Source organism: Alligator mississippiensis, chromosome 1 (assembly GCF_030867095.1).
Source record: "Alligator mississippiensis isolate rAllMis1 chromosome 1, rAllMis1, whole genome shotgun sequence".
NCBI classification, from domain to species: Eukaryota; Metazoa; Chordata; order Crocodylia; family Alligatoridae; genus Alligator; species Alligator mississippiensis.
In genome coordinates, this window is record NC_081824.1 from 40958315 (window position 1) to 40970902 (window position 12588).

The 12588-nt window shown below is 45.0% G+C and overlaps 1 long non-coding RNA gene across 1 annotated transcript; it reads left to right on the forward strand.

Moving 5' to 3' along the window:
- The first annotated feature begins 970 nt into the window (after positions 1–970).
- LOC132249953 (uncharacterized) lies at positions 971–2108 on the forward strand. The gene is made up of 2 exons (XR_009461496.1): positions 971–1079; positions 1949–2108. It is a non-coding gene; the product is annotated as an uncharacterized LOC132249953 (long non-coding RNA).
- Positions 2109–12588: the final 10480 nt, after the last annotated feature.

Consider the following 12588-nt stretch of genomic DNA (forward strand, 5'->3'; position numbering starts at 1 on the left):
ACTCCACTTGATACTGACTGCCAACCAGACTTTGAGCCATTGATTACTACCCTCTGAGCCTGATGCTGCAGCCAGTTTTCTATCCACCTTACAGTCCATTCATCCAGCCTGTACATCCTTAGCTTGCCTGTGGGAATGTTGTAGGAGACAGTATCAAAAGCCTTGTTAAAATCAAGGTATACCACATTGACTTGTTAGAATCAAGGTATCCCCACATCCACAGACACAGTCATCTCATCATAGAAGGCAATCAGGTTGGTCAGGCATGAATTGCCCTTGGTGAACCCATGCTTACTGTTCCTAATCACCTTCTCCTCCAAGTGCTTAGAATGGATTCCTTGAGGATCTGCTCCATGAATGTTACAGGGACTGAGGTGAAGCTGACCAGTCTGTAGTTCCCTAGATGCTCCTTTTTCCCTTTCTTAAATATGGGTACTATATTTACCCTTTTCCAATAGTCTGGGACCTTTGCAAGATGCTCTCAAAATCCCTTTGAGTTTGTTTGGCATTGTACAGCATGAAGCACCACATGCAGATAGAAGCTAACTCTGGCCTTGTGGCAGCAGTAAGAAATCACTGAAATGCTATCCTGAATGTGAAACTGCAACAGGTGCATAGGCTATAATGGTCACAGAAATGCAAAGCTCTGCAACAAGCATCAGGAAAGTGCTAGAAATGGCTGGTGCATTTGATTCTGATGAACAGCAGTTCAAATTGCTTAGCGGAAATAGTTGAAAGCTTGTGTTTATGCTTACTAATTGCAGTGCAGGGATGAACTGAAGTACATTGATAAAGCTGCCTGTTTTGTGTCTTGAGGATGTCTCTACATCTAAATAACTTGATGGTTATACAGCTGTTATCCTGCTACAGAATGGTCTTGGGCAGAGTTGGATCACTATTGCCTGTGGCAGGGCACTGCGGGTGCCTGCCACTTTAAGGGCCTGGAGCTGGCAGCTGCCAGGTGCCTGATGGAGGTGGCCATTTTGAATCTGGGGCTGCCCATATAAACAGGGCAGTTTTGCTGCTGGAGGTCAGGCAATAACATCACTGGGCTGGAGGGTTGCTGATATCATCTGGAGGTAAGGGAGGAGCTGTAGGGGATGATCAAGAGGCTCCTGGTCCTGGGCATGACCTAAAACTATACTCTGCTGGGAGTGGGTGGCTTGGTGGGGCTCCCAGTGGCATGGGAGCCCCCAAGAAATACCAGGCCAGTTACCACCCTGGTGAAAGGTGGGTTGGGGTGCCTTAACCCCTAGCCTCCACAACTGGGTGGGTTACCCCTCTGGAGGGTGGACCCCAGAGAAAGAGAGTGAGGCCATAGACTCACACCTGTCTGGAACTTCCCTGACTGGTCCAAGCTGGGGCCAGGACTGGAAGGGTCGAAGGGCCAGGGGCCCACTGTGAGGAATGCCCAAGAGCTGAGGGCTTGGGGTTCTGACTGGCCTGGAGATGGGCTGGGGCTAGTGAGCCAAAGGTCCTGTGGGGATCACACCTGGAAAGGGAAGCAGTTCAGGGAGTTATGCTGCCCAGGATGAAGGTGGATTAGGCTGCTGGAATGGAGGTATCATAGAGGGGTTCAACACTAGAAATGGGCAGCCTCCTGCTTATTAAGATCAATTAAACTATTAACAAGACATGGTGGGCGAGAAGGGAAGGCAAGTGGTTAGCCCAGAAACAGGTGGGTGGGCCACTAGGAAGCCGGCCCCAAGAGGCCCCTGTTACATGCCCCTACTGACCTAGGGTATATAGGAGCACTGAATGATCAGTGATGATGATTCTTGCTCAAACACAGCTGTCTTTTGAAGAAGGGAATAAATATACCTGCAGGGCATATTGGCAACTTGCTAGCACTGGGCATTGCAGACATATTTATTTAATAGCTAGGTTTGAGGGGTTTTTTTAAGTGGATAAATAGATTTTATGGTTTCATCTCTTTTTTTTTTTTTAGCTCCAAAAAAAGAAACTCTTAATAAGAAAGCTGATAAGCCCAAAGAGACTGAACATGGACCTTCCCCCTTCCACTGCATTGGAGAGAGATGACTGCTATGCCTCTTACTAAAACTACAGCTGGATACTTACATTTTTTTTAATTATTATTTTTTTTTTTTTTACTATATGCATAAATTAAACTGGTCCCCACATCTGAAGTTTGGAAAGAACGGTGTATTGCTAGAGCCATGGCAAAAGTTCAGTATAAGGCTGAGTCAGAATTTTGAGAATCCCACAGGTCACTTTCTGAGTCCAGTCTTCCCTATGTTGAAGTGGGGAGTTTACATGCAGATCACAATAGACCAAACTCTATTCGGTCAATAGGTCTTTCCTTGGTTGGGAGCTATAGAATCTGGCTATTCCAATAGCGGAAGAAATTGCTACTTCGTGCTGAAAATCCTATCCATTTTTCCTCGGTTTCCTATTTTGGGTAGGAAACATTTCAGTCGTCTTTTCCTCTTAATTGAAAGCCTTTGCAGTTGGAATAGGAAGGACATTTAGATTTTTGACTTAAATTCCTGTTCCTTTCATGTTAGTTCCTGCCTGAATTGGTCCTGCTGTTATTGTATTGCTGGGATGTTCTGTAATTCTTTTGTCTCTCGTTTTTTACAGTGAAGCTTCAGGGTCAGACTGTGGTACAGATGTTATTGGAGGGGAGCTGGATAGATTAAAAGGCACCACATTGAAATAGAAACCCCAAAAGGAGTATGTGTTGTTCAGAAATCCAGCTGTAGGCAGAGTAGTAGGCCTTTTTGCCCTGCTGTCCCACTACACTGTTTTAGCTATCTAGCAGCAGCTGAGAGAAACCATCATTAGGGTAGTATTAGGGTGGATGGTGTCATCTTCTCCTCTTCTACATCTAGACAGAGCCAGGCCCAGTCTGGCTCTCAATAAGCAATTTCAGTAACTGAGATTCTCTTTCAGGGAGATGAAAAGCATTTGGGCACAGATCCTCAAAGCTTATACACCTTTCAATGAGTCTCGCATATGTAAATACCTTTTGAAGACCAGTCTTAGTTCATAACAGTATTTTGGGTACAGAAAATGTTTAATTACTTCATACTAACACCCAGTGCTAACAAACCAGTGCCAGAATGATGGACCCATTAGGTTTGTGTAAAGAATTGTTTCTGTAGTTTCCTGGAAATGTATGTCCTAGTGTGATGGTTACAAACGTAACTTCAAGTAAATTTCTGGACCTAAACTTTTTCTTATTCATCACTACTTTAATAAGTAGTTCTTTTGTCCCTATGAGCTGAAAGGAATATGCCAAAGTAGATAACATACTGACAAGATGCATTTAGTGGAATGTCTTCTTGAACACTGAGTATATTAGAAACATAAACAACCTATTACATGCTGGTGACAGAGTTAGTGCGATGGATCACATCTTGCAAGGATAAGAAACAAATATGAATGTTTATTTGATGTTTGAACACATGGGACCTTTCTAAATAAACACTTATAACTAAACAAACCATTCCCTGCAGAGCGGCAGATTGAAAATAAACACACAAGATGGAGTTGAAAGGCTGTTTATTGCAAACACCTTTCAATTATTCTGCTTTCCCTTGAATACATTTAACAAATGCAGTTACTGTATGTTGAATGTGCATTTGATTAAGGCTCTTTCCTACTGGGAAAACTAAAACTTGTTCTCATGGAAAACTAAAGGAAAATGACAGTAATAGACCATCATTTTGGACCATAACACATGGACTCCTGTGAGGAATTTGACTAAAAACCATATAATGTTCTGATTATAAAAAATACCGTTAGAGAGTTTCTTGTTACACATCAATTTTAGGTGGCTCCTGGAGCTCTTAACCCCTGGATTTTCCACACATTAATATCTGAAACTAGATTGAAGCACATTTAGGAAGCTTACAGTTATGCCACTCCAGGGCAGGTTTATCTCTGATCCATATTACCCAGCTCGTGTTCTGCTAATCTGTGGTCACTCCCCACAGATGAGCCACCCAAGTTGCAGTCCTGGATCCTAGGATGCAGTGTTCCCTCCTTCACCCACCATTCCACCTCTTGAACTCTAGAGCCCAGGGGGTAGTTCTGGCACACAAAGCCCCCTCCTGCCCCTGAGGTGTGACCTTCCCACCCCTAGGGGTGCAACCCTGTGCAAACAGCCTGCTGAGTACGTGCCAGCTAGACAGGTTGGAGGGCAGACAGGTCTACAATTGGGTCTAAGGTGATTAGGGGGGAACAAATTAGGGGGAACAAATCAGGTCCCCATGAGCTGGGGCTTCCTTCCTAAGGCAGGAGCAGTATCATTTAATTACTGCTCCTACCTCCCAGCCACCCTAGGAAGCATGTTCAGGACCCCTTATATCACCATTTCAGATTATTAAAACATGAAACCTTCTTAATTTATTTCTTCTTTTTCTTTTCCATCTTTTAATTTCCTTTTATTTTATCCTTCAGTGGTTGACTTCCTTCATTACATGACACTTCTCCCATCCCCATTTCCCTTCCATCTCCCATTTCATTACCCACTGGCAGGTGGGATCTGTGTCCCCTGCTCCATGTATCTGGGGGGCTTGCCCTCATGCTGCCACAGGTAGCTTGGAGCATCACAATAGGAGGAGGAGGTGTTGCAGGGGTAGTGGGCTGCAGGCAGCCAGTGCAAAGGGAGGGCAAAGGGAAAACTGTGCGAGGCATCATGGTGGCTGGTGCCTGCAGAGCACTTGGGTCACAGTGTCTCCAGCTGTGGGAGAAAGTGGGATTCACCCCACCAGTGTGTGCCTGCCCCCCCCCCCCAGTGGCTCCATTGCATGGAGTGCATCCCTCCAAAGCAGGCTCTGTTACATGGGGATGAGTTGCCTGTCCCAGCCTATCAGGAGCTACAATCACCTTCACTAGTTGTGCCTCCCCTGGGCTCCCCTTGCCTTTCCTGCCTCCCCCCCCCCCCGCCTCCTCCAGCTGTGGGACAAGCAGTGCCTGCCAGCAGGGACCTCTCATCCCCCAGGGGTGGAGAGCGGAATGAAACAACTGAGCAGGGGTGGAGGCAGCCCCTTGGTAGCTGCGGCTGCATGGCTGCCAGGGATTGAGTGAGGAAAGCCAGGCAAACTTTGCCCTCCCTTTGCATTGGTCACTTGGACCCGACTCCCTGCCCTAACACTGTCTTCCCCTGCCATGATGCTCCAAGGCACCTGGGGCAACATAAGCACAAGTTCCCCAGAGTCATGGAACAGGGGGCATGGCTCCCCACCACGAGCCTGGGACACAAAGCTTTCACTGCTCTGCCCTGCCTGCCTGGCCTCGAGGTTCCTGCTGCTTGGAGCTGCCCCTGGAGCTGGGGACAGCTCCTCTGCCACCCTCTGATGCAGAGGCAGGCAAAATATGGCCAACAGGCTGCATCCAGTCTACCAGGCACTTTCACCTGGCCCATGGGCACCCACCTATGAACTGTACCCTGCTCAGCCCTTCCACCCACAAGGGTGGGAGCGAGGCACTGGTGGGGGTGTACACACCCTCCCCAACATACCCTATTGCACCTCACTCCCACCCTTGTGGGCAGAAGGGCCTGGCCCAGCCAGCAGCAGCTTCCAGGTAGGGCGGCGGCTGCTACTGCAGCCACCCCAAGGGTCCCAGCAATCTGCTTGCTTCAGGCAACAGGTAGGGAAGTGGTGGGGAGGGGGCAGGGGCAGCTGCAGCTGGGTGGGGGGGCAGGGAGTGTGGGGCTGGTGGCAGTGTGGAGCCTGCATCCAGGGGGCAGTGAGAGCACAGAGCTTTGCTGGGCAAGGTGTGGGGGGTGTAGGGAGCCCTGTACATTCCCCCACATGGCACATAGCCCCCACTGTGGGCAGAAGCAGCAGGCGGGGACATTCGGGGCACTCATGCTGGCTATAGTCACTGGCGTATGAACCAGTACTGTGCGTTGGGGTGAGGAGTACAGTCTCCCTGGCCCACCTCTATTGTGGTGCTGGTCTAGAGCTGGATGCCTTCTCCACTCCCTACTGCACAAGTCCTGGGCGTCTTCAGGGAAGCAGGGGCCAGGGCTCCCCTCCACTCCTGGTGGAGTCCTGGGACCAGTGCAGCAGAGGGTGGGGAAGGCAGCCGGCTCCAGTGTGGGGTTTCCCCCGGTGCTGCATGAGTGTGGGAGCTGCACATGCACCACATGGAGCCCCTGCAATAGAGGTGGGCCAGGCAGGCTGCACTCCTCATCCCCGTGCACAGCACTTTCCACAGCCACACGCTGCAAGGTGCCAGCGCCTGCATGGGGCATAAGTTCCCCAAGTTCCTCACCAGCTGCTGCTGCCAGCAGTGGGGGCTGCGTGCCATGTGGGGAGTGTTGGGGGGTGGGGGGTCTCCTATACCCTGCACCCATAACCCCCCTGGCATATACACCACCCCCAACATACCCTATGTCCCCCACACACAGAGCCACATTCCCTCACAAACCCTCCCACACACCCCACCATACACACAACCCCAGCCTCAAACACACTCCACACACAATGTACAAAAGTAAACTTTATTTCTGAGTTATTATGCAATCACCTCTATATACAGTACACAAACACAAATCATGACAAAAAATATTTTTTGTAATAAAATTAAAATGTGTTATAGTAGGCATTTGAATTTTAGTGTATGATTTTTTTTTCTGGTTTCAAGATGGCTATCCTCCTCCCAAAGGGAGTGTTTCCATGGGGTAAGGGGAGGGACTTCCAGGTCAGAGGGTGGGACTTTTGGTCTCAATATAGTGATCAGGGGGTAGGGCACCTGTCAAGAGACTGGGCTACTCATATGGCCCTTGACAGCTCACCAAAACTTGTTAAGCAGTCCTCCAGCCAAAATAATTTTCCGCCCCTGCCCTGGAGCTGATGGCTAAGCTGAGCAGGAGCTGTGGCTCCCTGATGCCTGGGCTGAATAGGAGCAATTTACTTTCAGATCAGCATCTACACATGTATTCAGATGCATTATTGTAAAGTACCATTGGCTAGTACCTGTACCTGTTGGTAGTAGCAAATGGCACTTTATGTCAATTTACTGAGCAGTAATTGCGTGCACATGGAGATGGTAACACTTTCCTGTTCATTAGATTAGTTTAATGCACAATAAAGCACAGGTGTTGATGGGCCCAAAAAGTGCAATGAGTAAAAATGACCACTCCAGGAGAAGAATAACCAGGGTACAACCAGGGGTAAACCACTTCCAGGTGAGTCTCTTCTGGGAGAGCGAATGTCTGTACATGCTAACAATACAGCTAACCATGAGCCATCTAGGTTAGCCAATCAGGGCTACCCTATGCATTGTCGTAATCTGTTGCCAGACAGACTAAGGGAGCCCACAGAGCATATTGATTGCTTATCAACAAATAACAGCAGTGCATAGGGCAGCTCTGATTGGCTAACCCAGATAGCATAGGGCATGTAATTGCTTCTACAGAGTCACTATAGAATTGCTCCTACACAATAGCTTGGTAACACAGAGTTGGCTGCAAGCTGCACCTTGGTCATATGCTAAGTAAGAGAGAATTCTGCTTAGCTGCCTAAAGGCGACTTATCTAAGTCTGGTCCTAGGTGTCTTTTTGGAAGATATGCCTTATCAAAACCCAGTTAGGAGCTCAATAATATGATAGCAGGGATGAAATTGAATGGCCTATGATATATAGGAGGTCAAAAACCAGGCTGAATGTTCTCTTCTGCCCTAACTCTCTGAATCAATGAACTTACTGAATAAATATGAAGTGGGATTTTTTCTGCATGACTTTTGCTATCTGTGACATGCAGCACAGCTATGAAACATCCAGTAGTAAGAATGTATCAGAAGCCTCAAAGAGGTGTCTGCTCTGAAATATCAACTATTTTACAAGCTTAAGGTTATTTTAATGTTTTTCATGTTAGTTTTAAAATCGGATGATTGGGTTAAAATGAAAGGGTTAAGCACACCAGCTAATGAAACACTGTGCCATTTATTTAGCTTAATGTGGCTGGAAAAAAAATCAATGCACTTTGGTCTGTCAGTTAGCAATCTCACATTTAATTGAATAATGTGTCAAGTATTTTAAACTGTTTAGCAATGTAAATAGAATTTAGCACTATAGTAATGCTAATGAGCCAGGATGCTTTTCCTGAATTACAATTGGATTTGAACATGCCCTTCATTTTAAACTCTCAACCTACTTAGATATAGATCAAACAGCTATCATTATGTCCATGTAGGTTTGTGAAAACCCCCATTATTCAATTATATATTCTTTCCTTGATTCTCTCTAAAATTAAGTAACTGTGTGTTCAGTTTGATATTCCTGGTCATGGCTACTTCCTGTGTGTGCATTTGTATTCTCTTCCACTTCATTACTGTTACTGAGAGAAGGAATAAATCAAACAGTGGTCTTTTTATGGCAGCTGTGTGATAAATGGTTGAGCTGAGATATGCACTCATGCACTGAGCAGGCACTAAGAAAATTGAGGGGAAGAGCAGAAGGAACTGCTCCTTACATCTTCTGGGCAAGGACTACGCATACCCACATTCTTTGCAGTGTCCAAAAAACAGGGATGACTTTCCTTTGGCTCCCTCTAAAATACCGATTATCCAAAAAGGACGTGGCCTCTTGATCAGAAGAGCTTGTCAATATGCTGGAGAGAGAATGCTGTATCGTCCTAAAAGATGGTGCAGTGAAAATGCTTCTCCCCTGGGCTTAAAGTGTGGCAAGGGATTGTGTCTCTCTGCCCCACAGAAATGTGCAGCTCAGGGGGCTGATTTCTATCAGGAAGTATCCGATTCTTTTGTTCAGTAATTGTTTATTTGTTTAAATTAAAATCATTAGTGTAACCAATCAACAACCAAGATTACATAATGCTCTGGCATACGGCTATCTATCTATTTATTTATTGTTGTCCTTCCCTAGCACGTAGGAAACCCAAACATGGACCAGGGCTCCACTGGACTAAGTAGTGTACAAGAACAGAACAAAACGGTGGGCCTGGCCTCTAAGAGCTTACAGCCTGAGGCTAGGAAAAGACATCACCTTTGTGTCACCATAAAAACTTTTATGGTGGCACAAAGGCCAAGCTAACAGATGTCCATGCCCCTGGTCATGCCACAAATGCACAAAATTGTGCCAGCAACAATAGATGGTAGAAATTTGTGCTGGTTTTTTTTTTGCAGTGGACAGGTTTACACCCACTTGGCCATTTTATGGTTGATGAGCCTAGGTAGCTTGGAACTGCCTCCACTTTCCAGCTGCCCCAAGCAAGTGCCTTCCTGTGTGCCCTGGGAATTCCTATTCCTAGGATATATGGGATCAGGTTCCTGAATCCCCAGGCGCACCTGCCTGGGTTTCCTACTTGCAGATATGTGCCCCAGGAATCCCCCAGCCACACGCATCGCACTGCTGTACCCCACGCTGAAGTGCAGCAGCACTATATGTGCCCCCAAGGAATCCCCTGCAAGGAGATTCATGTGGCTTAAGTCCGCAAGCAGGAAACCTATGGTTCCTGTTCGCAGCTATCCCACAGGATTCGGCTCCTAAAACAGCAGGGGCCCAATGCTGGGGGGAAACGGGTAACATCTCTGACATCTGACGAACCGGGTCAATTGATGCTGTAACAAAAATGCATGCATCTACCTTTTGTGTGTGTAGGTATTTGTTTTTAGCCTAAGACAAGAGAAAAAAACCCAGATACTTACAGAGAAAAAGGTAGAGGAACCAGGAGATGGAAATAAGGAGACAATACTGGCCAACCTGAAAGGCTGTGATCTTAGCACCATTACCAAACTCTTGGTGGGCTTTCTGGCAAAATGAGTTTCAAAGAAGGAACAAGAGATAGCTTTGCAATTTCTATAGGGAGCTCCTCTCAAGCATGAGTGGGCAACATGGAAAAATTGTGCGAAGAGAAGAGGGTGTCATGAAGTTCACTCTCTGTTTGTTTCCCAGTTCAATGCCTTAGGCTCCAAACAGGTGACATATCATATACTAGGGAGTATAATATCTAATGCTGGGCTTCCTGACATCAAAGTATATTGAACAGACTTCATTTTGTAAATTGTACTGTTTCATAAAGAAAGACAAGGTTCTTTGGGTAGATATGATATCTTTTATTAAACCAAAGATGTCACATCTACCCAAAGAACCATGTCTGCTTATGTCCTTAGACCAACATGGCTACAACCAACAACCCTGTTTCATACAGAAAATGTTGCTATCAAACATCCTCTACTCTGGCCCATTTTCAAAGTTACCTGAGTTCACCCCCCCACAACATTTTTGGATGCTTGTCTATGTAAAGATTTAGTCCATAATCTTGGTTCACAGTGTCTAGGACTGGAAAGGTCTGAATAGTTCATCAAATCTAATCCTAGTGTGCATCCTGGAGTTCATGTGCTTTGCTTCTCCAAGTGCTAAATCTGATTTTCTACCTCTATTGATGGTGACTCAACATCTTTCCTTCTAGTTAATTTCATTGTCCGAGCGTTCTCAATGTAGAGACTTTTTCTCTTAATATCAAACGAGTTTTTATCTAATTTCATGGCACTAAATTCATATAAGGAATAATCAAAGAAGCAGTATATTTTTATGAATCATAATCACATACTTTGAGTGTTGTTTTGTACATAATCAACACATACAGTTACTTCAGCCTTTCCCTCATGTCCTCTTATCCTTTATTGTACAGCCTTTGTTTTGGACTCCATTTAGACACTCAATGTTCTTCTATAATTACGAAGCTTGAAAGTGGATGCAGTGCTGCAGCTTTGATACATTTTTAGTAAGAAGAATTGTAACTTACTTGGTGTTAAGAAGTATATATTCCATAGAAGAAATGACTAGAGATGATTAAGGATGCAAAATTAACACAAGATTTAGGAAACCGATTAAAGGTTACAATGTACAGTTTTGAGTCTGACCCTTGATTATCTCCCTTACTGTACAATCCCACACAGTTTCTCAAATATGTATTATATACACATTTTTTCAATAACTTTAGGTAAGTAAGTAGTATCTTGTAAAATCCATCACTCTTTATACTTTCAGCAATTTTTCTCATCAAGGTCTAGTATAGGATAGGCATTGGCTTAGACAGCTTATTTTCCTCTATAAGAAAAATATATATTAAAAATGTAAAAGCATCTATATCATACTTTTCCAATTCAATCAGAATTGCTTAGGTGCAATGTGGAGGATGAGGCAGCTAACAATGAAGCTAAAATATGCAGTACAGCCCTCATTAGGTGCAATTTAAGGTTGAAGCAATTAACTGCAGAGCTTAGCTATAACCTGAGGTGCCCTAATGTAAGAACGTCAGAAATTTTTCACTGTGACCCTTTGTTGTTATATTTAATGAAGTTGCTGTGAACTTTATGTTACTTTCATGGATTATTTTTATGACACAGAAGACATTACAAGTGTGAAAAGGGCATATGGACATCCCATCTGTGCTGTGCCAGGGGCTACTGCTAAGAAGCGCACAAAATTTCACAAAAAAATGTTTCAGCCAGTTCTTAGTGCAAGCAGTCTTTTTTGCTCTTGTTGATTATGCTGTGTAGCCACATGCCGTACTTCATCCTCAGTATTCATTATATTCAGGGTTTATGTAATTTCTTATGTTTTAAAGAAATATATATAAAGAGAGCTTACCTCTCTTAAACTTTGAAGCAAAGAACTGACAATAACCCATGTACGTTAACAGTTTGGAACTAATCGGTTCAAAGCTACTGGAACATCATTTTCTGCATATTTTACAAGTTCCTCATTATGCTGCACACTCAGGGGCTGAACAGCTCTTAGGAGGCATAAGTTTGGCATTTTCTCCTCTGTACTGTCTAGTTTTAACAAGAAAACCCAATGCAAAATATTAATGACTCAATGGAAACAAAGCTAAAACAATCAGAGGCACTTTCTGCTCCGTTCAGCCTTTCATTATTCAAATGTTCAGTTTTTATAATCCAGCTATGTTGGATATAAGGCTGTTCAAATAATGTTTCAGGAGTTTTCTTTAATTAATAGGGACAACATTCCTCCTACTGTTCTCCTAACAGCTACATTCTTTTTGTTAAAATTAAACACAACGCAACAACCACTCACCTCTCCCCACCAATTCCCATAAAACAAAAAATTACACCTTGCACAGAAACTTAGGAATTGTCTTACTGGCTTGGACCAGAGGTCCATCTAATTCAGGGATTGGCAAGCTATGACCTGTGGGCTGCATCCAGCTCGCAGAGCCATTGGATCCAGCCCACAGAGTGGGAGCTTTGGCAGCAGGGGTCTTTGGCGGTGTTTGGCAGTTGGGGGCTTTGCCTGTGCAATGCTGCAGCTGGGCAGCTAGGCAGCCATAAACTTTGCTCAGGCTGTACGCAGGGAGAAATGGTGGTGGCTGGGTCCTAATTCAAGCCTGCCTTGGACCCAAGCTGGGTCATTCCTGCCCACTGCTGGAAGACACTGCCAGTCCCTGATCCAATGGCTGGATACTTCAGAAGAAGGCATAAGAAACCTGGAATAGGCTGATGTGGTGTAATCCAGCCCTCTATCCTGATTTCTAATACTTAGAACATAAGCATGAACTTCATCATCCTTAGTGATTAGCTGTGACACAGAAATCAGTTTTTTTAACACAACGTGATTAAAACATTTCT